Source organism: Anastrepha ludens, chromosome 2 (genome assembly GCF_028408465.1).
Source record: "Anastrepha ludens isolate Willacy chromosome 2, idAnaLude1.1, whole genome shotgun sequence".
In the NCBI taxonomy this organism is placed as follows: domain Eukaryota; kingdom Metazoa; phylum Arthropoda; class Insecta; order Diptera; family Tephritidae; genus Anastrepha; species Anastrepha ludens.
In genome coordinates this window covers 179,950,131-179,977,400 of record NC_071498.1, presented here as the reverse complement: position 1 = coordinate 179,977,400, position 27,270 = coordinate 179,950,131, and the positions used below count along the sequence as shown (strand labels likewise).

The 27,270-nt window shown below is 39.2% G+C and overlaps 1 protein-coding gene across 11 annotated transcripts in view; it reads right to left on the bottom strand.

Annotated features, from left to right (window-relative positions):
• LOC128855965 (uncharacterized) overlaps positions 1-27,270 on the bottom strand; it is a 152,089-nt gene that overhangs the window by 25,018 nt on the left and 99,801 nt on the right. For 2 of the 11 annotated variants that reach the window (XR_008453775.1, XR_008453776.1), the window contains exon 5: positions 4,421-6,119. The exons of the other annotated variants lie outside the window; for them this stretch is intronic. The gene's annotated coding sequence lies outside the window, so the exon portion shown is untranslated. The remainder of the gene's footprint in view (positions 1-4,420; positions 6,120-27,270) is intronic. 11 annotated transcript variants of the gene reach the window in all.

The following is a 27,270-nucleotide window of genomic DNA, read 5'->3' as shown; positions in this document are numbered from 1 at the left end:
TTTGAAAACAGAGACAATATTGCAATTCCTATGGCAACTAGCAAATTAAGGATAAAAGACAATGATCTCCCAGCCAATAAATCATGGAGAGACCATTGGTCATGGAGAGAGATATGTGTTACAACCAGGCTAATTTGAGCTAAAATAGATAAGAGAAGATCAGGAGAATTGCTTAACATCTCGAAGGTCGTGGCCTTTGTCACCGGTCATTGGTTGTTGGTTAGGCACTCTTCCAGGATAGGAGTATTTTCGCATGAATACTGCAGAAGTTGTAGAGTCGAAGAAGAGGAAGAAACAGTAGAGCACTTTCTTTGTAATTGTCCAGCCTTAGCTAGGAGTAGAGTAGAGCAAGATTGTTAGAAAAATACGGACTCTCTTACGGTACTATCTGGTGTTGTGATAAAACCTATCCTACGCTTCATAAGAGAGTCTAACTGGTTTCATGAAAAGTAAACAGTAAGGTTCTTGTGTTACGCAGTGATATCACAACGGACCTAATGGTTGATGTTGTTGTAGCAGACCTAATGGTTGTTGTTGTTGTCCTCTAACGACCTAATGGTCTAAGGAGTTGGTTACTCTAAGCCGACTGCCACAAAAACCTATCCCTACCTAGTCAATGGGTATGCCAGTTAATACAAATCAGCTATAAAATTTTAACCAAGCCCTGACAGTTAAAAACTGCTGCTTGATAAAGTTTTGAATTTACGATTTTTCACTAAGTGACTCCACCTCACTTCATTAAAAAAAAATTTATACGAAAAATATTTTGCAAATTATTCTAGAAACCATGTAGTACGTCTGTTTAGCTTTTTTGGTCCAAAAACAGAAAATACTTAAACTAAAGAAGTAACCGGTAGGCAGAACGAAATTCTTCTTCTGGATCTTTATTCACTGCGCTAAGTCGTCGTCAAGCTCATGCAGCTCTTTGTACCATCTCCTACGCCGTCAGCAGAATGCAAAAGTCTTCCGCAGAATCTTTCTCTCAAATACTTCAAGGGACGTCTCATCGGACTTTGTCATCGTCCAAGCTTCTGAGCTATACTTTAGGACAGGCGTGTTGAGAAACTTATGAAATGAGTTGGAATTTCTTTTCCATAAATTTTGCGACCACAACTGCTAAAGCGTGAGCTGGTGCGTTGTAGTGATGGAAAATACTAAATAGACCGATTTGGCTGAAACGTGGGGTGTGTTCTGCCAAGAGATGCTACTAACTAAGCATAACCTCGAAACGCGCCAGTAGTGACATTTCTCTGACTTTGCACAGACTTTTCAAACGACCCTCGTAGATAACTTGAAAAAGCTGACAGACTTGTTGGTAGAAGTCGAATATATTGAATAATAGAAATATTTGGATATTGGCTGTTACTATTTATTAGCAAAAGGTTTGTTTTATTGGAATAGGCGGTGCGCATACATCAAATAAAAAAATAACTAATATTTTTTAAGATATTCTTTAGTTTTCTATAATAAATTCGTCTGTAATTGGTTTATATTTCGGGTAAGTGAGTAAACGCGTTTGCGACTCCTTTAAAATTCAGTTTTCACTAATCCTAATTGGTGCTGCGAAAAAACCTAAGTTAATAGCGAATGTGCGCCAAGAAGTACATCATTTCACCAAGAAATTACAAAAACGAGTCGGCTTTATCGTGAATGTCATATAAATTAAATAAATTGTTCTCATAAATCCTACTCATAAAAGAAAACTATGTTGGAACATTTTTTAAAACAAATTTTTTCTTTCCATGTATTCAGTTCCACGAAATCAGCTATTCGTGTTGCCAATATGTCCATATATTAATTTTTAAATCTCCAAAAGCTACCAGACGAACTTTTACATCATCATCGCCTTCATCAGAATCTGAATCACAGATGTTGTCCACAAGTGACACCTGATTGTTGGCCCTACTGTTGACCTCTGTACATTCTTCATAATAAGTGGCGGATACTATAATTGGTGTTGGTGTCTTGATGTTGTTCCTCAAATGACGAGGACCTACACTTTTAAGCCGACTCCGAATGGCCGCCGTAGCCGTTGGAGAGTGACTACAATTCGGGAGTGCGAAGGTTCGAATCTCCCTGCGTGGGCATCAAATAATAAAAAAATGTTTTTCTAACAGGGGTCGCCCCTCGGCGTACAATGGCAAACATCAGAGTGTATTTCTGCCATGAAAAATCTTCTCTAAAAAGCACCTGCACTCCAATAAAATCTATACTGAAACTTCCCTTGTGCTCACTTTTTGGGTCATATTAATGACAGCAGTAGCAAAAGCCATTGAAGTTGGATTTGACGGCTTCTATTTTACTTTTCTAATTCAATTTTCATGCTCAATCCGCAAAGCACTTATCCTTAGGATGAATGTGGGCATAGATACAAGAAAACAAAATTCAGGTTTTAGAAAAAAATTAGTCAAATATGCTTAAAGTCTCACTACTTCCAAGATTCACTTACTCAATTCTTTCACTCAGAGTTTTATGTCTCCATAAGTTTTCCTCTGATTTGCATGAATTTTTGGCGCAAAACCTAAAGTATATATAAAAAAATCAAAAATTGGGTTTGCTAACAAGGATATATTTTTGATAAGCCCTACAGCCACTACGTAAATGCTATTAAAAGAGAGCTTAGGTTATGTTAGGTTTGGTTAACCCGGTTGGTATTAAGCCACGCGTAGATATTTTGGTCCCTAGCGATACCAGATGGAGACTGGCCTCTATTAAGATTTAAGGTAGACATCAGGTAGGATGTCAACGCTTTTAGTAAATCTAAGCAGCGCTGAAAGACCCGTTTCTGAGATATCCTCCGGAGCCTCCAACTGGCATTTTCGAGCGCGTTTTTGATAATGCCGCACAAAGAGGGCATACAAGTGGCGTCAAATTTCAAGAAAACACATTTGTTTTTTTTATTTCTTTTGTATAAAGTTGTTTGTATCAAGTTTTTGTCTGAGCAAACCTTTAGTGACATTTTACGCTAAATAACTTTCTAGAACATTTTAACCTTTTAGCGGCCTCCCAATTGCCATTGCGTTTAGACTTTCCAAAAAGCGGTCTAAAAAGACAAAATTATTTGTCATGAAATTTTGCTATATGTACCCGAACTACAATACATATTTCGCTGCGATACGAATTTTAATATTTAATCCTTTTTTTCGCTTATTCGAAAAACAATAAGCGGAAAAATTGCAAACTTAATATGTCTATAAACAAATTTTTCCTGAGAGTGGCAAACAAATTTTTAAGCTTTTACTATAGTTTAGGCGGCCGCCGTAGCCGAATGGGTTGGTGCGTGATTACCATTCGGGATTCTCCCTGAATTTCGAAACTCAGTGAAAGACCGAAATGAAGAACACGTTTTTTCTAATAGCGGTCGCCCCTTGGTAGGCAATGGCGCACCTCCAAGTGCATTTCTGCCACGAAAAAGCTCATCATAAAAAATATCTGCTGTTCGGAGTCGGCTTGAAACTGTTGGTCCCTCCATTTGTGGAACAACATCAAGACGCACACCACAAATAGGAGGAGGAGCTCGGCCAAAAACCCAAAAAGGGTGTTATATGTATATATAATATATATATAGTCTACACCCTGTCTTTCATCTTGACTTGGACCGAAAATTCTGTTGCATCACGTTACTACTTAGGGCTGCTAAGAATTGCAGCCCCCTGTGCGTATGAGTTGTTTCAGTCAGTTACCAGACCTTCATCGGCGTATTTCGATAGAAATTTGCTTATATTTTCAACCATATTTTCCTATCCTCATCAATGGGGAATATAAAATATAATTTTTCACAAACCAAAATTGAGTTATGCGCAACTATTCAATAGATTTTATATACATTTACATACATACATATTTTATATATTTTTTTATTTACATGAAATACAGTTATTCTTACTTATATTAGCAAAAAACGGAAACTAGCAACAATCGGCTATAGCAATCGGCCTAACACACATACATCCATAAATTAGTCCCGTAAAATGAAACGAATGCCAAAATATTGCTTCAATAAGTTTGCAGCTGAAGCGCAGATAAACGATTTCAACATAAATAAAATTTACAATTTATACATTTTCACTACAAAATAATTGTGTTATTTATTTTATTTTGCAGCTAAACAACTGAATTAATTTCGATTTGCGTTAGATGGCGTTGCAGCAAAGGACTTTTCTTGTTACTTGTGGGGGTAAGAAAGGCAGGAGCTGCTGTAGTTGTTAGTGTTTTTTTTTTGTTTGTTTAGTAGCAAAGCTAAATGAAATTATTTTTTATAAACATTAAGTTAAATATTAATTGTAGAAACTTTGAAAACAAACAAAACGAAGCAAAAGTGCTTTTGAAAATTTAATTTTACATTAGAAAATAGTTGAGAAGAAGAAGGAGCAGAAGAATAGGAATATTTATAGTTTTGTAGAAAAATATAGTTGCTTACCATTTTATTTTCTGATTTTTTTTGTATTTTTTTTATATTTGTTACCATTACAAAATAGAACTTTCTATGACAACAACAACAATAACAGCCAACAAAGTAATAACAATCTTTGCAAATTGCAGGCAAACACAAAATGCGAGTGTGCAAGTGCTGTTTACCGCTGTTGCTGTCTCTGTATTTGTCTGTTACGCCAGTCCGTCCAACTGTCGAGTTGTCTAGCAACAGTAAATGGTCTATTTGTGTGTGTGTTTATTGATACGCGTATGCTAAAAGTGTGTGCGTGTGCTTGTATGCCAATGCAAAATTTGTGCAAATTCAATAAATTTAGCGAGCTGCACATACGCACATGCATACACACGTTCTTATATATTTGGTTGTGGTTTGAACGCCCTGCCGCAAAGGTGTTTGTACGAGCATGTGTTTGAGTGTGTGTGTGTGTGTGTGTGTTGTATGCTTATTCACTGCATTTGTTTGCGCAGCCGTTGTATCATTTTATGTTGGCTGGTTTTCAAATTTGTATGCGCCGCGCTGGGAAATCAACAAAAGTGTAATATTGCCCTTGGCTAAATTCGATGAAATTCGTTGTGCGCGCAGTTGAGGTTATGTGTTCAAAGTTGATATCTTTGTTGCTGTTTGGCTTTGCTTCGCTTACATGCAAATGCAATTAGCAGGCAAACAAGGTAAACAATAGCGCCGCTGACAACTGTCGCTAACAGTTTTTAAACAAAAATTGTGTAGAGGTGTAGGTGACATCTACGAGTATAAGTGACCTGTTGCCATTGTTGTCTACACAGAACAGGTGGTTTAGAATAAATATTTATTTATATTTTTTTGCCCGCTTTTTCGAGGCACTAAAGTGACGCTATTGTTTTGCAAATTCGTACATTTATTAACGGTGTTGCACATTTGTTATTGCTGTTGTACATTTGTTTCTGCTGTTGCACATTTGTTTCTGTTGTTGCACATTTTTTATTGGTGTTGCACATTTATTGCTACATGTTTTGTGTTCGTTTGCATGTCAAATCAATCGCTTACTCGACATCGGTTGTACTGGGCGTATGCGCAACATTGCCATCGTCATCACAGCCAACACTCAATTGTTCCATAATGGCACGCACTGTACTGCCCACACTCGTCAGACTCTCACTGCCGCAGGGATTGTCATTTTCTGAGTTGCTATTACTGCCCGAATGCTTCATTAGCCCACTGGACATTGAGTCCCATTGGCGTATCGTTTCGCGGTCGATCTCCACTGATTTGTGTGATAGATTGGAGCCACTGTCGGCACGCAACACCTCATACACATCTGAGTTCTGATCATCGCCGCTCGTCATACCTCCCTCTAGCAGCTGCACATACACGTCATTTTCATTAAGGTGATCTTCTTCAGCCTCACGCACGTGCATTGTATCGGGCCTAATTGCCATGCGTGTGGCTGGTTCACTCAGTCGCGGCTTGTAGGTGGCGCGCAATTGTTGTGATACATTGTCATTTACATAGGTAACGTCACGAGTGATTTTCGCTTTGTTCGTTGTACGTTCAGCCGCATGCAGTTCGCGCCTCATCAATGCTGTCGGACTGGCTGTAATGCGATCGAGATCGTCCAGCGAACGTGCATGACGCTGGGAGACGCGTCGCAAACTTTCGCGCCATAAAGTGTCTTCTTCCCACAGCAACTCGCCGGTAATAGGTGCTGCGCCTAGAACGGATAATTTTGTTGAATTATTTGCGTGCGTACGTTCGACGGCTTGTGCCGCTATGTGGTTAGTGTTAGTGGACGGTCGGCCCCCAATGGGACCCACAGCTAATTCGCTACCATCACCCACAACAACATGACTTGGATGACGACCCACCACACCGACGACGTTGCCATGCCCAAGCTGCTGTTGTTGCATATTCGTGATTTTTGTGGCATTGCCGTCAGCGCGCGCACCAACACCGGCACTATATGAAGGGTAAGGGGAATACGATTGTGTTGGCGTTGCGGGCGTGACAGTAATGGCCGTCGACATAACAATGGATGGCGTTAGTTCAGTGTGAGTATGAAGTAGGTTAGTCTGTTGGAAATTACTCAATTTGGTGGCGTGCACCGGGCGCCGTTGATAATCGTAGTGCCCTGCTAGTGATGAAGATGCTGAGTTGCCGCCCGTCGCTGTGCTGTGTGGCAAAATGTCACCAGCATTTAATATTTTGCCCGCACGATAGCTCAGCTTCTCGACATTTGTTTTCATTTTATACAAATTTTTGCTATCAATTGCTTGATCCTTATCAACTAGCAAATCCATATTGATTTTTGAGATCGCATGTCCTTCGATGGGGTTGTGAATGTGCGCAATATTCGAGCCATGCGCATGCACGTCGCGCTGATTATTCAATGGCGCTGTAGGCGTGGCCAGCATTTCGCGACTACTATTCAATTCGGAATAGTAGTAGGGCACGGATTTGTCGGAGATGTTGCTGTTATTCCGGCTGTGTATGGGTGTATAGTATTTTAGGTGTTCATGCTCGACGGAGGTGGGTGTAAGGCAGCTAGCGCCAGCTGATGCATTCTCACGATAGTCGCTGCCCAAGCGCTGTAACGAGTCGGTGGACGAAACAAAGCGTATATTTCCGTAAAAGTGCTCATCGTCCTTGTTCCGGAATGTCTCTGGTGGCTTTATGAGTTTAGTCAGCAAGTCCGCTGAGCCCATAGTGAGTGGCGTGTCCAGCAAAGTGTTTTGATAGAGGTACAAATCGTTCGACTGCAAATTGCACAAATAGGTGTCCAAATCATGTGATAAGGTTTCTTCGAATTTTTCGCGCAAAGATTCAATCTCACTGATAGACTCTTCTGACAGCGGACGGCGTGAACGTTGCCGTTCCAGTTCGGAGTCTGAGCCTTGGCGGTGTCTAAATTCAACCGCCGAGTCGGTTTCGCTGCTGTCGCCGGTCGGTGGCGTGGCGTTCAGAACGAACTTTTGCGTCAAGGAGCTATTGGACTGATAGCGTCCCGGTGTGGCAATATATGAAGGTGAATTCTGTTTGAGTTTATTGTAGAAGTCAAAGTCGGAGGAAGTGTTTGAACTATTGTCGGTTTGGAAGCTGTAATTCGAGTCGGAGAGTGTGCGTTCGTGGTGCTTCAGCAGCGCACTTGCATGTGGTTGTTTGAAATGGCCTGAGCTGCGGTGCTTCGAGAACTGATCGGGCAACGATAAGCGACTAGACTTCAAAGTAGTTTCGGTCTTTTGTCTATTCAGAGATGTGTTGCTCGCATGCAGTTTAGGCAGTTGATCGTACGAGATATTTATTTTTGTGGCGCTGCCACTGCTACTGTCGCGTCTCTTCACCGTATCGTAATGCTCCGAAGAGAATATTTCCTCTGTTTTCAAGTCTTCCATGGGCGGCGGAGAGGCTGGAATGGGTGGTGGTGACACAATTTCACTATCGGAACTCTCGGCGCAATCAGCTAATGGCGTGGAGGCACCCAAGTAATAGGAAGCAGGCCGAAAAGTGTCCGATAGACTGAAACGCGTACGTGAGCGCATTTTTTTGAGATCACTGTGCTTGGTAGACTCATCGTCGGCATCGGAGCTATCCGAGATGTTTGTCATTGTGCTCTGCGATTGCTTGAGAATATCTGGCAGATCTTTGCGTTTGCACTGCGCTCGTTCTGCGCTAGACTTCTTCGCTTTCTTTTTCAAGATATCGGTGGTCTTTTTATTCTTCTTCAATGTCGACTTGCCAGATGAGCTGTGTGGCTCATCTAAGGGCAATGGCGGTGGAGGAGGCTGAACGGATGCTGCAGTGCTAGCTTGATACTTTTCTTGATCGTCAGTAATGCTATTTGCGCTATTCAACTCCATATATACCGGTTCGGCTTGTACTTGTAATTGCTTTGCTTTGGCAGCGCTAGTTAATGCTGACTCCACGTTTGGATTTAAGCACATAACCTCGTAATTAGACTTGGAGTCTTCATCCACAAGATTTTTGCACATTTCCACGTAGGGACTCTCCTCATCGTTGGTGGAGTCGTGCATGCTTATGAGTGTCAAGTTGCCAAGCTGAGCCAAATCGCTTTTCTTCGGGGTCATGGGCAGGTAATGATTCTCGTCAAAGTTTAACGCGGGTATAATTGATTTGCGGGGTTCATTCGCTATTGTCGACTGGGGCTCCGCTTCAGCAAGCTTCGCTGTTTCAGCAGCAGTTGATTGGGCAGTGCAGCTAGTAGGTGCAAGTGTTAATATTTTACTTTGGCCTTGCGCTGCGGACATCTCATTAATCGCCGATTCATCTTCCGCGTCGGCCTCCTCGGCTAAAGCCTCATCGAGATCATCGTCCGTATACTCTTCGCCAGCGGTGTCATCGTCTTCGTCAGCCTCATTTATAGCATTGGTCGAACTATCGTCTATAACGCGGAGTTCATCAACGGGATTTGTAAGGTCTTGCGCCAATTCAGTGCTCATAATTTCTTGTGTACGGCACTCATCACAAATCTGTTTTGCTTTCACTCTCTCCGCATTTAGATTAGCCTCTTGTATTCTTTGATACACCCGTAATTGCGCCAACATTGGCGTCTCCTGCTCATTTATTGCCTTCAGTGACAGCGACTCGTTGTCTTGGGTGTCTCCGAGTGCCCGCCTTGCAGTGCCAGCTACTATATTCTCGTCATTACCACGATAATTATCTTTAATGCCTGCGGTTTCCTCATCATCATCGGCTGGTGTTCGTTGCTCCTCCATTGCCGTCTCCGTTTCCGTGTCCGCCTCCGCCTCCGTCCTCTGCTCCGCATCGTCTGATACCTCGTCTATTTCGCTATCAATTACTTGCACGTTTTCATATGTCTTTGAGGGCGACGGTGTGAGCGTCTTTGTTGTGTAGACGGGTGTGTATGTGGTAATTTGTGGTGATTTTGGCGCCGGTTTCTTGGGCAATATGGGCACTTCGTCAGGCACAACAGCCATGGCTTCCTGCACCGTTGCTGCACTGTCCTTAAGTGCAGTCATATTCAGTTGCAATTTGGCGCGTTGTACTGCAGACGTAATTGCTTGCTGCTCATATGCCAGGCTGTGCTTACTGCTAACGGCAGTGCACTTGAGTATAGGTTTTAGTGTTGCAGATGCTTTTGTTGCTGTTGTCACTGTTGCGGTTAAGGTGGATATGTTATTGTTGATGTTTTCACTGCGCGGCGCTGTCGTTTCTTGTGCGTCTGTCATGTCGCTTGGTTGTGTTGCCAGTTCACCGCCTAACACTTTAGTAGCCTTTGTGGGGCGTTTCAGTGAGTTCGTATGTATTGCTGTGTGTACTGTAGTGTGTGTATTTGTTGCAGCAAAAGCTATTGTTGACTTTGTTGCTATGTCACATTTATTACTAACGCCAATTGTTTGCCCAATAGCCGCAGTAACGCTTGTTGTTGCTGCTGTTTGGTTAATGGCACTGGCAGTAGCGCTGGCGTTTGTAGTAGTACAAAGAGTAGTGGTAGTGGTAGTGGTGGTAGTAGAGGTAGTAATGGTAGTTGTGGTTGTGGTTGTGGTGGTGGTGGTGGTGATGGACCTTCCTGCCGACCTGCCGCTTGTCTTGCCTCCATCTGACAGGGGTTTTGGGCATTCTTCGAATTCGATTATTTGTATAGTTTGCAATTTTTACGGTGTTTTGGTGATTTTTTTACAAAAAATTACAATTTTTCAAACCAAAAATGAAACCAAACGTTTATACACGCAAAAAACAAAAATGAACAAAGAATATGGGAAAATATGGAAAAAAAGAAACAAAAAACGAATTCTTAATTAAACAAAATTCAACAATGGGTACGGAAAATATTTTGCAAATGATGAGCTTAGTGCGAAGTTTTTAATTTTTATTCTTATTTGGTGAATATTTTTTGTTTTGGTTGTTTGTTTAGTTGAAAGTGAAACGATTTTAAGCCAATAGAGAGTACAGTTAGCAACTTTGAAAGCACCAATTAACCCACTTTTAAAAGGAAGAAAAAAACCAACAAATATAATAAAAATACTATAGAAAGGCACTTAAAGTGAAGCCGAAAGTAAAGCCATAATGAAAACAAAGTAGAGACAAACGAACTGAAAAAGGATAAACGAAATCAGGCGCGTAGGCATGAATGTTAGACTTGTTCCAATAGGTATGTGCATACATATATATGAGCTTCTCTTTGCAGCGCCACAGTCACGAAGCTACAGGTAATTAACCGCTACACTTTTTGAAATCCCAACTGTCCAACTTGAAATGTTGAATTGCGAAAAGCGAAAAGCGCCTATTCCACAGGGCAACAGAGCAATGCAGCAGAGTGCCGTTATGTGTGCGTTAATTTGTGCATATGTAAATGTATATACAGGGTGAACGATATGAAGTGTGACCTATTCAAAACACCATAACTTTTTTGTGTGAAATTTGTTTTTATTCAAAGACAAAATTGTTCGAAAACGATTACAATTTTAAAATATATTCACTTTAGCTCGATATGACCACCTTTTGCCTTGACAATAGCTTTCAAATGGTGGAAAAATGAGTTGCATGCTGCACGAATGTGACCTTGAGGTATTTTAGCCCATTCTCGTATAATCGCTTTTTTCAGCGCATCCATACTGGCATATTTTTTAGTCCTCACCTTGCTCTCCAAAATGGACCAGATGGAATAATCCACCGCATTTGCGTCTGGCGAATTCGAAAGCCATTGTGTGGGCGAAATGAAGTGTGGAACATGATTTTTTAACCATTCTTGGTTCACACGAGCTTTATGAGACGGTGCCGAGTCCTGTTGGAACATCCATGGTCTACGACCGAAATGTTTGCGTGTCCACGGCTCTAAAGCAGCTTCTAAAACATTTTCCCGATAATAAGTCGCATTCACTTTGACACCAGGCTCGATAAAAGCGATTGGAGAGCGTCCATCAGCAGTCACTGCGGCCCAAACCAATACTTCCGATGCGAAATTGCTTCGAGTGGCCATACGTAGGCTCAAACTCTCGTATGAGCGTTCGGTCAAGTAAACTCGATCGTTTTGAGTGTTTATGAACTGCTCAATTGGGAAATTTTTCTCATCAGAAAACACAATGTTAGGAAATTCGCCACGTTCGTGCAAGCGCAACAACTCCTTTGCTCTTTCGCACCGAACTTTTCTTTGTTGGAGTGAAAGATCGTGTGCTTTTTGGAACTTGTAAGCCTTGACCTTGATATCGTTTTTCAATATGCGTCGAATGCTGTCTTGCGATATTTTCAGTTCTTTGGACATTTTTCTTCCACTTCGACGTGGAATTCGTTCAAGTCGAGCCTTCACTTTCTGAACCATTTCTGGCATTGTTGCGGTTTTTTTGGTCAACCTCCATAGCGTTTTGCAATGCTACCAGTATCATTAATAACGTTTTTTAGTGCGATACACAAACATTTTATTCACTTTGAGGTGACTCAGCACACGAACAATAGTTGGTTGTGATTTTCCAGCCAAATATTACGCAATCACACTATTACGTTTGAATTCCATCACAGAAAAACAAATTCAACAAAACTGAGACGCAAATGCTTTTGGTGGCTTATAAACAATATATTGAACTGTCATTAGAACAATTTTGACTTTGATTTCATGAGCTGTTTTGCAGATACAAGCAGGTTGAAGTTGGTAACACTTCATATCGTACACCCTGTATATAAGTAAAAGGAGCCACCAACCACAATAGGGGGAAAGAGGTACAACTACATAACGGCTACGTAAGCTAACTAGAAGCAGCTAGCGGCACATGCCCCTAAAGTATAACGAAAAACAACGAATAGGCCTGACCAAAAAGCCGCCTGTACTTTAAATGTACAGCGCAAGTATGCGCGTATGTGTGTGTGTGTGTGAAAAATGTTATATTAACCCAAATTAATATGTAAACACAAGCTTATACATAGATACATATAAGTACATAAAAAAATACGGAAAAAATTTAGTATAACGAACTACACACACACACATACACATACACAATCAGCCAGAAGCAACGACAGCGAGTGCTACTAAATTATAAAAAAAAATACATACAACAAAAAATACATGCTTTAAAAAAGTTTAAATAAAATAACGGCAAATCTACAAATAAAACAAAAAAACAACGTATACATGTTGCAAATGGCTGATATCCTGCCTGGCTGACAACTCGAGCTACAACTCGCCACACTGCAAATGCCTGCCAGCAGCAATGCATGCGAGATAGCCACCAGCATACAAGTGAGTGCTTACATATATACGTTTCGGTGTATAAGTGCGTAAATATGCATCGTGGCATGTGAATATTTTATGCTCCAATACTGCTACTTTGCCAAGAGCTGCTACCTCGATTTTTTGTCTTTTTCGCTTGTTTATAACGAGCCCGCCAAACTTAATCTATGCCAGTCCGGCGCGCCTATCTGTATCGCTATTCATATGCCGTATGTGTACGAGTATAGGTATTTATGAATGTAATTGTAGTTGTTAAAGTCCACACCCTTGTCCTGACATTGTTAAGTGTTCGTGTTAGTCGAATGTTTGGTGTTGCAACATATGACGCTTTGCACAAAATTTATTGTATGTATTTGTACAAATGTTAACTGTGTTATGCACTTCCGGTGTAAATGTGTATGTGTTTATCTAACAGAAGTTTTGTAATTTTATTGGAGAAGGCATACACGAAAAGCGCCTACAAATATGCTTTGAAAACTGTGCTTTATTTCCTTACTAAACTTAACTATTTGAAACTTTCACGAGTGAATTCTGTAAGCGAGGCTACTATTCTTCTTCTTCTTAATTGGCGCGATAACCGCTTACGCGATTTTGGCCGAGATTAACAAAGCGCGCCAGTCGTTTCTCTCTCGTGCTAACCGGCGCCAATTGGACACACCAAGTGAAGCCAAGTCCTTCTCCACCTGATCTTTCCAACGCAGAGGAGGCCTTCCTCTTCCTCTGCTACCACCAGCTGGTACCGCATCGAATACTTTCAAAGCCGGAGCGTTTGTATCCATTCGGACGACATGACCCAGCCAACGAAGCCGCTGGATCTTTATTCGCTGCGCTATGTCTATGTCGTCGTAAAGCTCATACAGCTCATCGTTCCATCGTTTACGATATTCGCCATTGCCAACGTGCAAAGGTCCAAAAATCTTACGCAGAATCTTTCTCTAGAACACTCCAAGCGTCGCTTCATCGGATGTTGTCATCGTCCAAGCTTCTGCGCCATACGTTAGGACGGGCATGATGAGAGTCTTGTAGAGTGTTAGTTTTGTTCGTCGAGAGAGGACTTTACTGCTCAATTGCCTACTTAGTCCAAAGTAGCACTTGTTGGCAAGAGAGATTCTACGTTGGATTTCAAGGCTACTATTACTTTGGGGGAAAATAAATCTATTATTTTCTCGGTAGATGGCTGTTATGATCGTTGTCTCGTGAAATGCCTAAGAAACAATTTAATCAACGCGACATTTCACACTAAAAAATTCTTTTGCTGTTTTTTGTTTGCTCCATTCAGTTGTGAGTTACAGGGTGTTAACAATGGAAGTGAACAAAGATAAAATTCGGTACATTTAAAAATTATTCTTTCATAAAGACGAAAATGCACGCCAGTCCACTGAAATTGTGAAATGCGTTCATGATGCCGTTACTGCAACAGTTAATTACGTGCAAATTTGGTTTCGTCGATTCCGTTCAGGCATTTTTGATGTGAAAGGAAATGTCGATAATGTCGCAAATGTCGGTAAAAACACAGAAATAATCGAAGCTGATCAGCATGTTAGTAGTCGTAGTTTATTGTTCTCTCCACTCGGGAGCATAGGGGCTCGACAAGACGCAGTCTTGTGTTGGTTTCGTTAATCTATTTTCCTTTCTGGCAGGGTAGGTGAGTAAACTGCCGCTATCAGTCCTAAGTAGTGGGAATGCCTACCTGTGGTTTATTTAGCAAAAACGCTTTCTTGCTACATGGAGCGCCATCTATGCGTCACATTTTTCTGACAGAAGGATCACACAGATGGTTGGGGACTTCGCTAAAATGGTGTGTCTGTGCTATTATCGCGGTGTGTAACTGTGTGTATTTCTTTGTTTTTGCTTGTTTTAGCTGCCGCAATGCAAGTAATGCGCTGACTATTGTGCGGGAGTAAGGGTGGGAAGGATAAGTTTTTGGGGTTGAGGAATGGTGTGTTCTTTTTTTCGAAAGAAGGAAAGTAAGTAAATTTGGAAAAGTGCGAGGACCGTGCTTTACGTGGGATTCGAACGCACAACCCCTGACATGGCAAGCTCGTGCACTTACGCTTGACTACCAAGGCCGCGGTAGTCGTAGCATCACCCATATTTTTTTTTCACAGAAAGTTTTTTTTAAGTTTGTCGAGAGCTCCGTAGTGTGTTTGTACGTAACTATCCTTCGGTTCTTCAGATTTAGTGGGTTTCCAAACACCAGATGGCAGAAAAAGTTTAGTTTCGAATAGCGGCCACCTACTCCGCATTATTTTTTTTAATATAGAAGAAAACACCCAACACCGTCAGCAGAAAAAAATGCCAAAAATCAACGCAATTTTTGAACCACTTGATACTTCCACTTCATTAGACCAGAATTCATTTTATACAACTGCATACCCAACATTTTTCTAAAAATTCTGTGCAAAGTTTGAGTTTCGTAAAGTCTATATACAAGGTGAAGTCCAAAATAAACAAGACTGGCGTCATAAAAATGGTTTTGATAGCGCCATTTTTTATGAGCTGGTGCGTTGGAAGTGGCATTCTTAGCTGATTTCCAGTAAAAACTTCGTGACATTCAGTTCAGTGGAAGCGAAGTCATTGCGTCTAAAGTATCAGTGTGTTTATGTCATCAGTACAAAAATGAGTTTCGGAGAAAGAGCTGATATAAAATTTTGTTCTGAAATCGGTAAAACGTTTACCGAATTTGAATTGATGAAAACAGTTTATGGTGATGATTGTCTATGTCGTGCCAGTGTTCATCAGTGGTTTACACTTTTCAGAGATGATTATGAGGACATGAATGACAATGAGCGTACGGACCGCCCAAAATCAGTAATCACCAAAAACTCCATCGAAATTGCTCGTAAATTTATCAAAAATTAACCGTTGAAATTCATGGAATCGGAACTGAAACATCGATTTATTGCATTTTCACTGATCATTTGGGCTTATGAAAAGTCTGTTCACGTTTCCTCCCGCACAAGCTAACTGAGGACCAAAAATTGCTCAGAATTCAACATTCAAAAGAACTCATTAAAGAGGCGGGAAAAGGGGAGAACTTCCTTTACGACATTGTAAGCGGTGATGAACGTGGTGTTTCCAACATGAAGCTGAAACTAAGCGTGAAAGTGCCGAATAGAGGCCCCAGACGAGCCATCACCCAAAAAATGGTGTTTAGAGAAATCAGAAATCAAGTCGATGCTCATTTATTTTTAAGATTCTAAGGCAATAGTCCACAAGGATTTTCTGTCTTAGCGTTTTGAAGCGTTTTATGCATCGCTTTCGCCGAATTCGCCGTGAATACCGATCCACCCCTTGACTGATTTTTTGATTAAAAACGAATTTAACCATCAATCACTCACCGTATTCGCCTGCTATGGCTCCCTGTGACTTCTACTTATTAGGATAATTGCATTTGGCCATGAAAGGAGAACGTTTTGCGTCCATAGAGGACTTCTAAAAGGTCTTCCATATCCAAAAAATTAGCGCATGAAAAATCTCAGCTTGTGAAAAAATGGGCAGTAAGCACATCGTTTATTCGTAGAGGAGTACTCGGTTAATGCCTCCAATTTCTACAGGGTATACACATATAGACACATATGTACATGTATTGATATGCACGAACATCCTCCCTTCACTCTGTATGCCAAACATAAAAGTGTTTACTTTTCCCCTATTTACTGCCACAATACTAACACAGCTGTGAGTGAGTACAGAGTGGCTTGTTTCACTTCGCTGTGTTCTGTTGTGAATTTTTAAGTGAGACTGGCTAGTTGTAGATACTCGTCACGAATTAGTTCAATTTTGAAAGTAGAAGTATAATTTCCAACTGCTTATTTTGGCAATGCCACCCACTTGGTGGCTAAGAGTGAAGCGGCGAGGAGCCAAAAGCCAATTCCAACAGACGGAAATTGTAGAAAATTTTGCAAATTAACAACTTGACAAGTAGGATATATTAGGAGAATTTATTTTACGTCCGCATCCGTTCCGAATGGCATAATGTCGACGAGAGTTACATAAATGTATGTATGTGTGTATGTATGTATTTTGTATGTATATATGCACGTATGTGAGCGTCTATGTGTGCTTGTACTGCTGACATTTAAGTTTTTGAGCGCTGGTGTACCTCTCCAGTGCTTTTGAAAGTTTTTTGTATTTATTAAATAGAATTTTCGTTTGGTGTAAAGAACCATAAAAAATTAACTGCTTCTTTCTTAAGCAATTGCTTATTTATATAGTGTTGCTTTAAAATTAGTTTTGTTATTTAAATCTTTAAACATTAATATTTCGTATTATATGAAACATTTTAAATAATAAATTAGAGCACAAAATTTAAGAATTTGTTCTTAGCAAACTTAATACTGAATGAAATTCGCCTTTAAGTGTAATAAATATTAAAAATCAATGTTAAATCACACGTTTCAATACACCAACACACATGCACGTCTGTGTGTCGTTATACCGAGTGTACTAAGCACATACGCATTGCTAGCAGCCTCCTACGTTCACAACTCTCTTACTTCTCTGCCCTTTTGGCATCCAATCAATTATGTCACTTATACGCCGCGTAGGCACGCAGCACGCATAGAAGTGTGTGTATGTATGTAGTGTTCATTGCAATATTGAGTACCAGCTAACGCTGAATGCCAATTATAATTTTCTTCCAACTTTATTTATAGCCTTTGCGTCGGATGCTTTGGTAGGTCAATGGTGGTTGACAGTTTACGCAAAATCAGTGAATATGTCAAGCGCCAAATTAAATCTATGCCTGATAAATAGAATAAAGCGACCTTCACCAGCTGCTTTCGCTCGATAAAATTAATTGAAAGAAATGCCAGCGATGGTGCGTGCATGTAGTGCTGTTTTATATAATAGGACTATGAATAAGTTCGTGCGGTTTTTTTTCGAAATTTGAAACTTTATTGACGTAAAATGGTTACAAATTTAATATTCAAAATATTGTCCATCGCTTACTACTACTTTTTCCCATCTTTCTGGCAATTCACGGATTCCCTTTGTGAAAAATTCGGTCGGTTTTGCCGCAATCCACGAATCGATCCATTTTTTGACTTCATCGTAATTACGGAAGTGCTGGTCAGCCAGGCCATGTTGCATCGATCGGAAGAGATAGTAATCGGATGGCGCAAGGTCTGGACTATACGGCGGGTGGGGTAGGACATCCCATTTGAGCGTTTCTAAGTATGTTTTGACCACTTGTGCAACATGTGGCCGAGCATTGTCATGTTGCAAAATAACTTTGTCGTGTCTATCGGCGTATTGCGGCCGTTTTTCTCGCAGTGCTCGGCTCAAACGCATCAATTGTCGTCGGTAGACATCCCCCGTAATCGTTTCATTCGGTTTCAGTAGCTCATAATACACAACACCCAGCTGGTCCCACCAGATACACAGCATAACCTTCAGGCCATGAATATTCTGCGCCGACGTCGATGTTGAAGCATGGCCAGGGTATCCATACGTTGCCCGACGTTTTGGATTGTCGTAATGGACCCACTTTTCATCGCCAGTCACAATTCGATGCAAAAAACCCTTTCTTTTGTGCCGTTGAAGCAGTTGTTCGCATGCCATAAAACGGCGTTCAACGTCTCTTGGCTTCAATTCATACGGCACCCAATGGCCTACCTTTCGGATCATTCCCATGGCTTTTAAACGTTTGGAAATGGTTGATTGATCAACTCCCAAAGTTTTTGCAACCTCTTCTTGCGTTTGAGCCGGATCTTGATCGAGCAATTCCTCCAATTCGGTATCCATGAACTTTGGCGGCGCACCCTCGCGTTCTTCGTCTTCCAAGCCAAAATCACCACTTTTAAAGCGTGCAAACCACTTCTGGCACGTTCGCTCAGATAGAGCATGCTCACCATAAACTTCCACCAAGATACGATGACTTTCGGCTGCTTTTTTCTTCATATTAAAATAATGAAGAAGAATTCCCCGCAAAAACACATTATTTGGCACGAAATTCGACATTTTCAAGTGTGGTAAAAATATTGTTGTTTACGCTTCAAATAAAAAACTTATACTGACGTTTGTGCCTTACGACAGTAGCTCTCCAATGAATGTTTGGAAATGTGGATCGATGGAATAATAATCAAGTTACGCCATCTGTTGTAAAACCGAAACGAACTTATTCATAGTCCTATTATATCTGTATATATGTATACGTGAGTTGAGGGTATGTACATAAATTTGGTTCTAGCTTCAGGCGGTGAAAGTGAGCAAAAGAGCATTAGTCTGTATACGCAGATTTTTGTATTACTGGAGGCGGTGAAGAGATGCTCTTGGCAATTGAAGTTTTTTTGTTATGCTTTCTATATTTTTCCTCTTTAGTTTTTTTTTCGTCTAAGATAACTTGTTTTCGAATTTCGCGGCGAATTTAAAGAAATTATAAAAATTAAAAGATTTTTTTCCAAAAAATATGCATTAATATGTAAAATAATAAATAAATAAAAATATACGGAAGATCCCTGACTTGAATTGCAATTTCTGGAAAATTACATTCTGTGAGAAAAGTACTGCAATCTATTTATTTAAACAGACCGTCAAACATGCAAAGGTCAGGCGGTAAGTGGGCATTCAAAAAGCGTCGAAAAATACCAAATTTATAAAAAAAACATTCATGAATTTTACAGGCTGAAAATGCAACATCACATAAAGCTTCTATTGCATACGAATTTCTGGCCAAGAACTCAATAAATCGTGCATTCACTTGACGATATTATTTACTGTTTTTACGCCGTATTGAGGGCGCATACCGTTACAATAGAAGATTTGCATTGTTGCCGATTTCACGCTAAAATCTTCGGCTGTTTCCATAATAAAGCGCTTTCAACTGCTCGGAATTCAGATTCAATAGATCAGGGCCAAGAACCTTTGTGTCTTTTTTGTCCGCATGAGTCTTGAAGATTTCATTTTAGTGTTATCCAACTACGCCTACGTAGGGTATGTTCCAGCCATCTCCAATTTCTTTCACTAATTTTAGATTCGCAAGACAAAGGTCTACAGTTTGTTCTATATTTCACAGCCGCAGAGCAGCACAGATTTAATATTGGAGTTGAACAATCGCAATTTGGTTTTGTGCTCAATAGTTTCGTATACCAAATGCGTTTTAGACCAACAAATGCAGCCTTCGCTTTTCGTATTTTTGCGTTGACGTTATTCTTTGCTCCTCCATAATTTTTGCTATCAGGCTACCCAGGTACGTGAGCTCGTTTTCCTCTTCATTTCGTTTGTCATAAACCATGAAAAATTCAGGGAAAGTGTTGATATTATGTCTTCATTTATCATTCAATTTTGAAGCACTCTTATCGGTGTGAACTGCATCATAGTTGATGGGTTGAAATCTACCTCTGGGACAATAGAAAGTCTTAAAAAATCACATTATCTCTTTTAATAGATTGACGGTCTCGTTGGTATTTGTATTGCAAGAAAATAATATTACAATAATAGTCAATCTAGCCTTGATATTAATAACTCATTTTTGCAAAATTTGATCACCTAAGTTTAGACCTAAGGCCTAAGCAAAACATATGGCGTAGAAGCCAGTATATGGGTTATTTATGTAGATGAAAGATTAAGGATCGAATTTGTATCTGAAATCATAACTGCATAGCAATAAAGTCTACCCATTTTCTGAAGGGAATGGTAAATGGTGATGAAGAGTGGGTCGCTTGTGAGCGAATGCAAATGGTGTCCAAGCTGGGATTGACGGTCAGAAAAGTTTTGCTGTGAGTTTGGTTGGATTGACAAGAAATCCTCCATTAAGAGCTGCTCTCCCGCAGTCAACTTTTTAATTCAATCCTTTTGTACTATTAATATTTGGACCCTCTAAAGAAAGCAATCTGCCAGAAGAGGCCAGCTTTGGACTTTGAAGAGAAACTGCGTTCTGCCAGAAAAATTCTAGGGCAAACACATCAATATGAGTGCAGGAGTTTGATTGCGAAGCTCTTTTATATTCACTTCCGGCCCTGACACCAAATGATTCCACTTGTTTCTGTCAGTTGCGAATGATTGTTCGGACAAAAAATTCACCTCAAGAGCAGCTTTTAGAAATCGACTGTCTCACTTTTGTAACGATAGGAAAAGTGGTCCATGCAAATAAATCAATAAATAATTGGCGCGTACACTTCTGTTAGGTGTTTTGCTGGGCTCCTTCTCCAACATCTTAATATTGCTCACAACTCCGAACGGCTTTTTATGAGGAGCTATTTCAGGGCAGAAATACACTCAGAGGTTTGCCACTGCCTGCCGAGTGGCGATGTAGTTGTAGGTGTAGATTATATTCTCATTTTCAGTGTGCGTCTGCTATGGTAAAGAATTCAAAATTTTCGCATTGCCAACTTGGATATGAGCACTCGTCAATTGCGGCTACTTTAGGTTTTCTTTTTTAATTTCAGCCTAAAATTTTTTGTAACCAATTAAGTAAAAGTATATTGTTGGTTTTGCTTTCCAAGCTCCTTTCTGCCTTGAATGCTACTAGCAACTTTATATTTAACCTTTTTCAGCACTTCAAACTTTCACTCTTCCACCCCTGGGTTGCACCACTGCCACCACGGAGCAGCCGTAAAAATTTAACCTTCATTAAATATCAAACTTATATTCCTTCACAAGGGGAAAGGGCCGCAACAGCTGCCAGTTATTTGCTGCCTGCGACCTAAAAATCTCATAAAAAGCATATGGAATCACATCAAAGGATTAAATAGAGCCAATGGCAATAAAATGCGCACAAGAAGGTCAGTCACTGCGCCAGAGCACTGCCTGCGTAGCACTCACACTCCCATCACCATAACTGAGTCAGTCACTTTTCTATTACGGCAGCAGTAATAAAGAATGAAATGCGGTAGAAATCACATTTCCAAGCAAAGCGCGAGAAAAATTATGAAAATGAGCGCAAAGCAGAAATGAGCAAGCTGAGCCGTTGCGCTGTGGCAACATTGCAAAGTTATGAGTCACAAACAATCATAAAAAAGGAACAAAAACGCAGCAGAATCGCAACAGTAAAATGTTTTGAAAGTCAGTCAGATACTTAGGTGGGAGGCAGCGCAAATGAGAGTAAAGTAGAGCAGTCTAACGTCATTCAAGTGACAGATGCACTAGTGGTAGTTACCGTTAAATTAAGAAGAACAAAATTACGCAGTTATACGCACACACCTACACATAGACAGAGGCGTACATAGTAATGCTAATAGTTGGTGTAAGGGATATTGGAGAGCCATAAAAAAAGTTTGATCACTTCTTTCTAACTAACTTTTTCTAACTTTTTCTCTGATATAAGAGGAGATCTTATGATTCGAAAAAATCAATAAAACATAGCTTGAACAGCTACAGGTACTACCGAGAATGATAGAAACAAGATTGCACCCATCAGGGAGCGCGTGACGTCACATTGGTGCAGTTGTGCAGTGTTGCCAATCCTTTGCCCTTCGCAATAAATTTAATGCATTTTTATTGATCAAATGCGAAAGCTTTTGAGTTTGATGTTTGTTTCTATTATAATTTAAGTCTAACCAAACTGTAAGTTAAAAAAAATTGTTAATGAGAAACAAACAGAACACCCCTCCATTTAAAGCCTATGCTGAGCAGATTTCAGTGCCATGGATTGTTGATTCTTATAAAGTTTCATGTTTTCATGTGCAAATTTAATTTTTTTCTCCTTTTAAGGTCATGCAAGAATAGTGGATCGTCTGCTCTCAACTCTTCTTAAGATTTAAAATCTTTTTATAAATTTAAAAAATCCTGTGAATTTACTGAATATGAATTGAAGCCATGGAAATGTAGTCATTGTAAAAATAAACAAAAAAATAGCAGAGAATACGGAAAAAACCATAAAATGACCTTTTTGAAAAATGAGTACCTTATCTTGTTACATAACTTCAAATATAGCTGAAAAGGGGATTTCGGCTTTTTTTTAATATTTTCTTAACGTAAGTTTAAAATACAAGGACGGATTTTTAAAACTTACAGTCCATTGTAAAGGGTGATCAGGTCTTTTTGACGTATCAGGCATGACTACTGTCAAACTAAATATTGGGTATGAGAATAAGTTTGCGACCTCGTAAAAGAGGTGTCGCTGGTGATATTATTTTTGTGTTCGCTCTAGTAATATTGGGTAGTCGAAAAAGTCTTTTCGTATTTCTAATCAAACTTCAACTCATTTTTTTTTATATTTATAATGAACTTTATTAAACCAATTTTGGTCGACCACCTTTTGCCATTTTTTTTTCTAGAGACATTATTCCATCAGTGTAAAACTTTTGTGGTTTCTCGGCGAAAAACTGCGACAAGTAATTTTCACAGGCTTCTCTTGAAGCCAACTTTATTCCATTAAGGGAGTTCTGCATTGACCGAAACAAATGGTAGTCCGATGGTGCAAGGTCAGGGTTATATAGTGGATGCATCAAAACTTCCCAGCCAAGCTCTCCCAGTTTTTGCCGAGTCATCAAAGATGTGTGCGGCCTAGCGTTGTCCTGATGGAAGACGACGCCCCTTCTGCTGGCAGTTTTTTTCGTTTGCTTGCTTCAATATCATCAGTTGTTGATAGTAAAGTGTAGAATCAATCGTTCGAGCAGGCTGGAGCAGATCATAGTGGATGATTCCTTTCCAATTCCACCAAACACACAGCATAACCTTTCGAGTCGTCAATCCTGGCTTTACGACCATTTGTTGAGCTTCACCACCCTTGGACCATGGTCTTTTTCGCACTTTATTGCCGTATTTGATCCACTTTTCGGCTCCTGTTACCATTCGCTTCAGAAATGGTTCGATTTGATTTCGTTTCAGCAAAGAATCGCAGATGTTAATTCGGTCCATTAAATTTTTCACAGACAATTCATGTGGTACCCAAACATCGAGCTTCTTTTTGTAACCAGCCTTTTTTAAATGGTTCAAAACCGTTTGATGAGGGATGTTTAGTGCCTTGGCGATGTCATGGCAGCTTATGTGACGGTCTTGGTCAATCTTTTCCACAATTTTATCGACTTTTTCAACGATAGGTCGACCGGAGCGAGGTGCATCTTTCACATCGAAGTTTCCAGACCGGAAGCGAGCGAACCATTGTTGTGCTACACGAACTGATACAGCATCGTCTCCGTAAACTTCACAAATTTCATTGGTGGCTTGCGTGGCATTCTTTCCTTTTTTATACAAAAATTTTAAAATATAGCGAATTTCTTCATTATTTTCACTCATTTTTGAACAGCTATAACTTTTTTTCAACTTCTCCGAATTTAATTTTTTTTGGGTTGAATCAAGCTTAAAATGTCACCTTTCTAGCCCCATGTGATATGATACAATGAGATTGGTAGCACTGGAGATAGATGACTCCAACGACATCTATTGACAAAATACGAAAATACTTTTTCGACTACCTACTGGCGATTTGAAGGTAGGTTTGAAGGAGGGGGATATCGAGAGACGTTTGGTGACGTGTGAGTTGCTTCTTGAACGGCAGAAAATAGAGGTTTTCTGCATCGCATCGTCACTGACGATCAAAAATGGATCTATTATGATAGCCCTAAACGTCGAAAATGTTGAAGCCTGTCAGTTGATTTAGGCCCATCAACAGCGAAAAAAATATTCATGCTTCAAAGGTTATGTTGTGCATCTGGTGGGATCAAAGGGTGTCATCTATGATGAACTCCTTAAACCATCTGAAACCATCATTGGCGATCCGTACCGACCGCAGCTAATGCGTTTGAATCGATTTTTCCCAGTATTCATTGACATTTCGCACAGCTACGTTTACAAATCGTACAATTTTGTTACAGAAATCAACGCTGTATGAAAAATGTTCATCTCGCGTTCAGGCCAACTTATGGTGTTCAGCGATGAGGCCCATTCATGACTTAATGGCTACGCCAATTAGAAAAATTGCCGTATTTGGGCTGAAGAGCAACTCGTAGCCATTCAAGAACAGCCATTACATCCACTGAAACCAATGGTTTGGTGCGGTCTGTAGGCTTTAAAAATCAGCGGCCCATATTTCTTCAAAGACGAGGCTGGCGCGAATGTAACAGTGAAGCTGGAATTGAGGCATTGGAAGCCAATATTATAATATTAAAGTTATTCAGGAGATACCGACCGAAGTCCTCCAGTGAGTCATTCCAAATTGGTGTTTACGGATGGCCGAATTGCGGCGCAGTTGTGGTCAACATTTGAAAGGGATCATCTTTGAAAAATAATAAAGGTTGCTCAATCAAATTTCGTTCTTTTATATTTTCATTTAATATCCGATACCTCTCAATTGATCAGCCTTTAAAATGGTATTGGTCTTACGCTTTTTTCATTCTGTAGATTTTACTCTTCCTAATAATTAGTTTAAGTTTCGTGGAATGTGTGCCTATTTTTGATATTTTTGAAAAATTTCTCATTAAAAGTTCAAATATTAAAACATAAATTGTTCGGTTTAAACGGATAATAAAAATATAAGAAATTTAGATGGTCTTATAATTTTTACGGGTGGTGTATTTTCTTCTTCTTTTGCAGGTAAAGAATCATTTAGTAGAAGTCAGCATTTCTGCGTTAGACTTCCCTGGAAACAGCGCCGATATGAACTCTGACGAGCACCACCCGCACATCAGGAAGATGCAAGCAGCGAGACAGAAACCCAAACTTTTGCTGAGTCGGACAAAGTGACCGAAAATCTGTGGTATTATATTATTATTATTATATTACATCACTCTTTTTACATAATTTGGTCAATTCATTGCCTGATGGGATCCAAGGATATTAAAAATAAAGGAGGGCTCACAAAATTCACAAAATATGTAGGAACTACGTTAAGAATCAGTGTTTACTATATAAGGAGAAGTAATTGAAGAAGTAGAATAAAAACACCGATCTAATGCGTAAAGATATGAATAAAATGAATAATAAATAACAACTGTGCAATTAAAAGAAAAGAGGAGCAATTTTTCTAGCACTAATAGCAATTAAAAAAATGGGTCATTCAGAATTTTTTGGCAATCTTCAAAATATACTGGTTTCCGTATAGAAAATGAGTTAATTTTTTATTTTTTTCTGATTTTTTAGAAATGCCAGGAAAACATAAAAAATGTGATTTTCAGGTGTTAATATTTTTATGCCCGCCACTGTATGTGGAAATATATGATGAGATTATGTCATAGTAAAGCATTCATAAATTTACACAAAGATTTACTCATAGCCCATAAAGCAGTCAAAGTTACGCAGATACAGATGTAGATAGATGTTTATGTGAGTAAGTATTTTGATGCAACAACAAACTTGTAGATGTAAGCAGAGAATTAAGTAAAATGCGTAAATGCAACAGTTAAGATACACAAATAACAAAAGCTTACCGAAGACTAAATACTTTTATAAGATATTAGTAACTACTCTGCAAAAAAAAAATTACAAATGAAATAAATGTACGAGAAGGACGAAGAGAGAAGGAGTTGCAAGCAAATGAAATTGAACTTAAATCAGAAAAGCAGAAGTGGAGTTTTGTAAAGTAGGGAATAAAGAGGCGTATAGAAGGCGAGATTTTATTTAATTTTAATTATTTTATTTATATTATTAATTTATTGTAAATAAATATAAGCAAAATAGACATAAAAAAATTTAATAAATTCAAAATTATAAATATATTATTTGCAATGGCTATTGCTAGAGTTTCTAGATATGACCTTCACGCAGTGTAAGTATGAGTTCAGAAAAACAAAAATAAAAAAAATTAAAAAATTATAAAAAAAATATTAAAAAAGAATAAACAAAAAATAATTTTCTCATTATCTCTATTTTTGTGTCCGACTACTTTTTGCCTTCTTTTTTTAAATAAGCGACTGAAATAAATAATGCAGCTACCTAAAAAGGTAGAGGAGTGCATTTTGATGCCACTAAAAAATCTGAATGTGAATGTAAAAAAGGAAAAAAGACAAAAAAAATTGTCATACAACCGGCTACGAAATTTAAGGGGGTTACATACGCCCAGAATTTTCAAAAAATCAATGTTTTCTTACAGATTATTATTCTTTATAGTTTTAGGCGTATTTCTATGCAAGTCGATTGTAAAAGTTGCCCATAGATACAAAGGTATGGTAGAAAATGTATCTGCCCGACGAGAGCTTGATGCGCCCAGGTAGCTGTCCTTCGTTTGAGGTTGAAAATTTAAATTCGTTTTTCCCGAAACTACTTTTTCCGGCACGGTCTGCATGATAACTCATACAGCTTTAAATATTTTTTGATATGGTTTTTTTTTAAATATTCGAAAGTGTTTTCTCTATAGTCTCTCGAGCCGGATTTTTGATATTTTTATTAAAAACAAATTTATAAACATAATTAAAGTGTGAAACTTATGACGCATACTTTTTTTTTTAAAAGCCGGAAATTCTAAAATTTTTTGGAAATTTAAAAGTCCGACTCGAAGGCTATAACTACAACTTTATTTTACAATAATTTTTTTACTTTTTACAGATCCATCAATATTTCAAGGAGACCGTGGAGCAACTTTTTTCTCATTGTACTTTGGGCCGCGTGATTTTTTATATAATAATTTTTATAAAGAAAAATTAAAATACATTTTTTTATGAAGTTTACTCATAAACAATGCATAGAATTTTTTACATTTATTTCTTTTGTTATCCATTTTAAAAGCAGTTTTTCTTTTAGCGCATTTTTGGCGCTGCTGGACGTATGTAAACCATTAATAAAG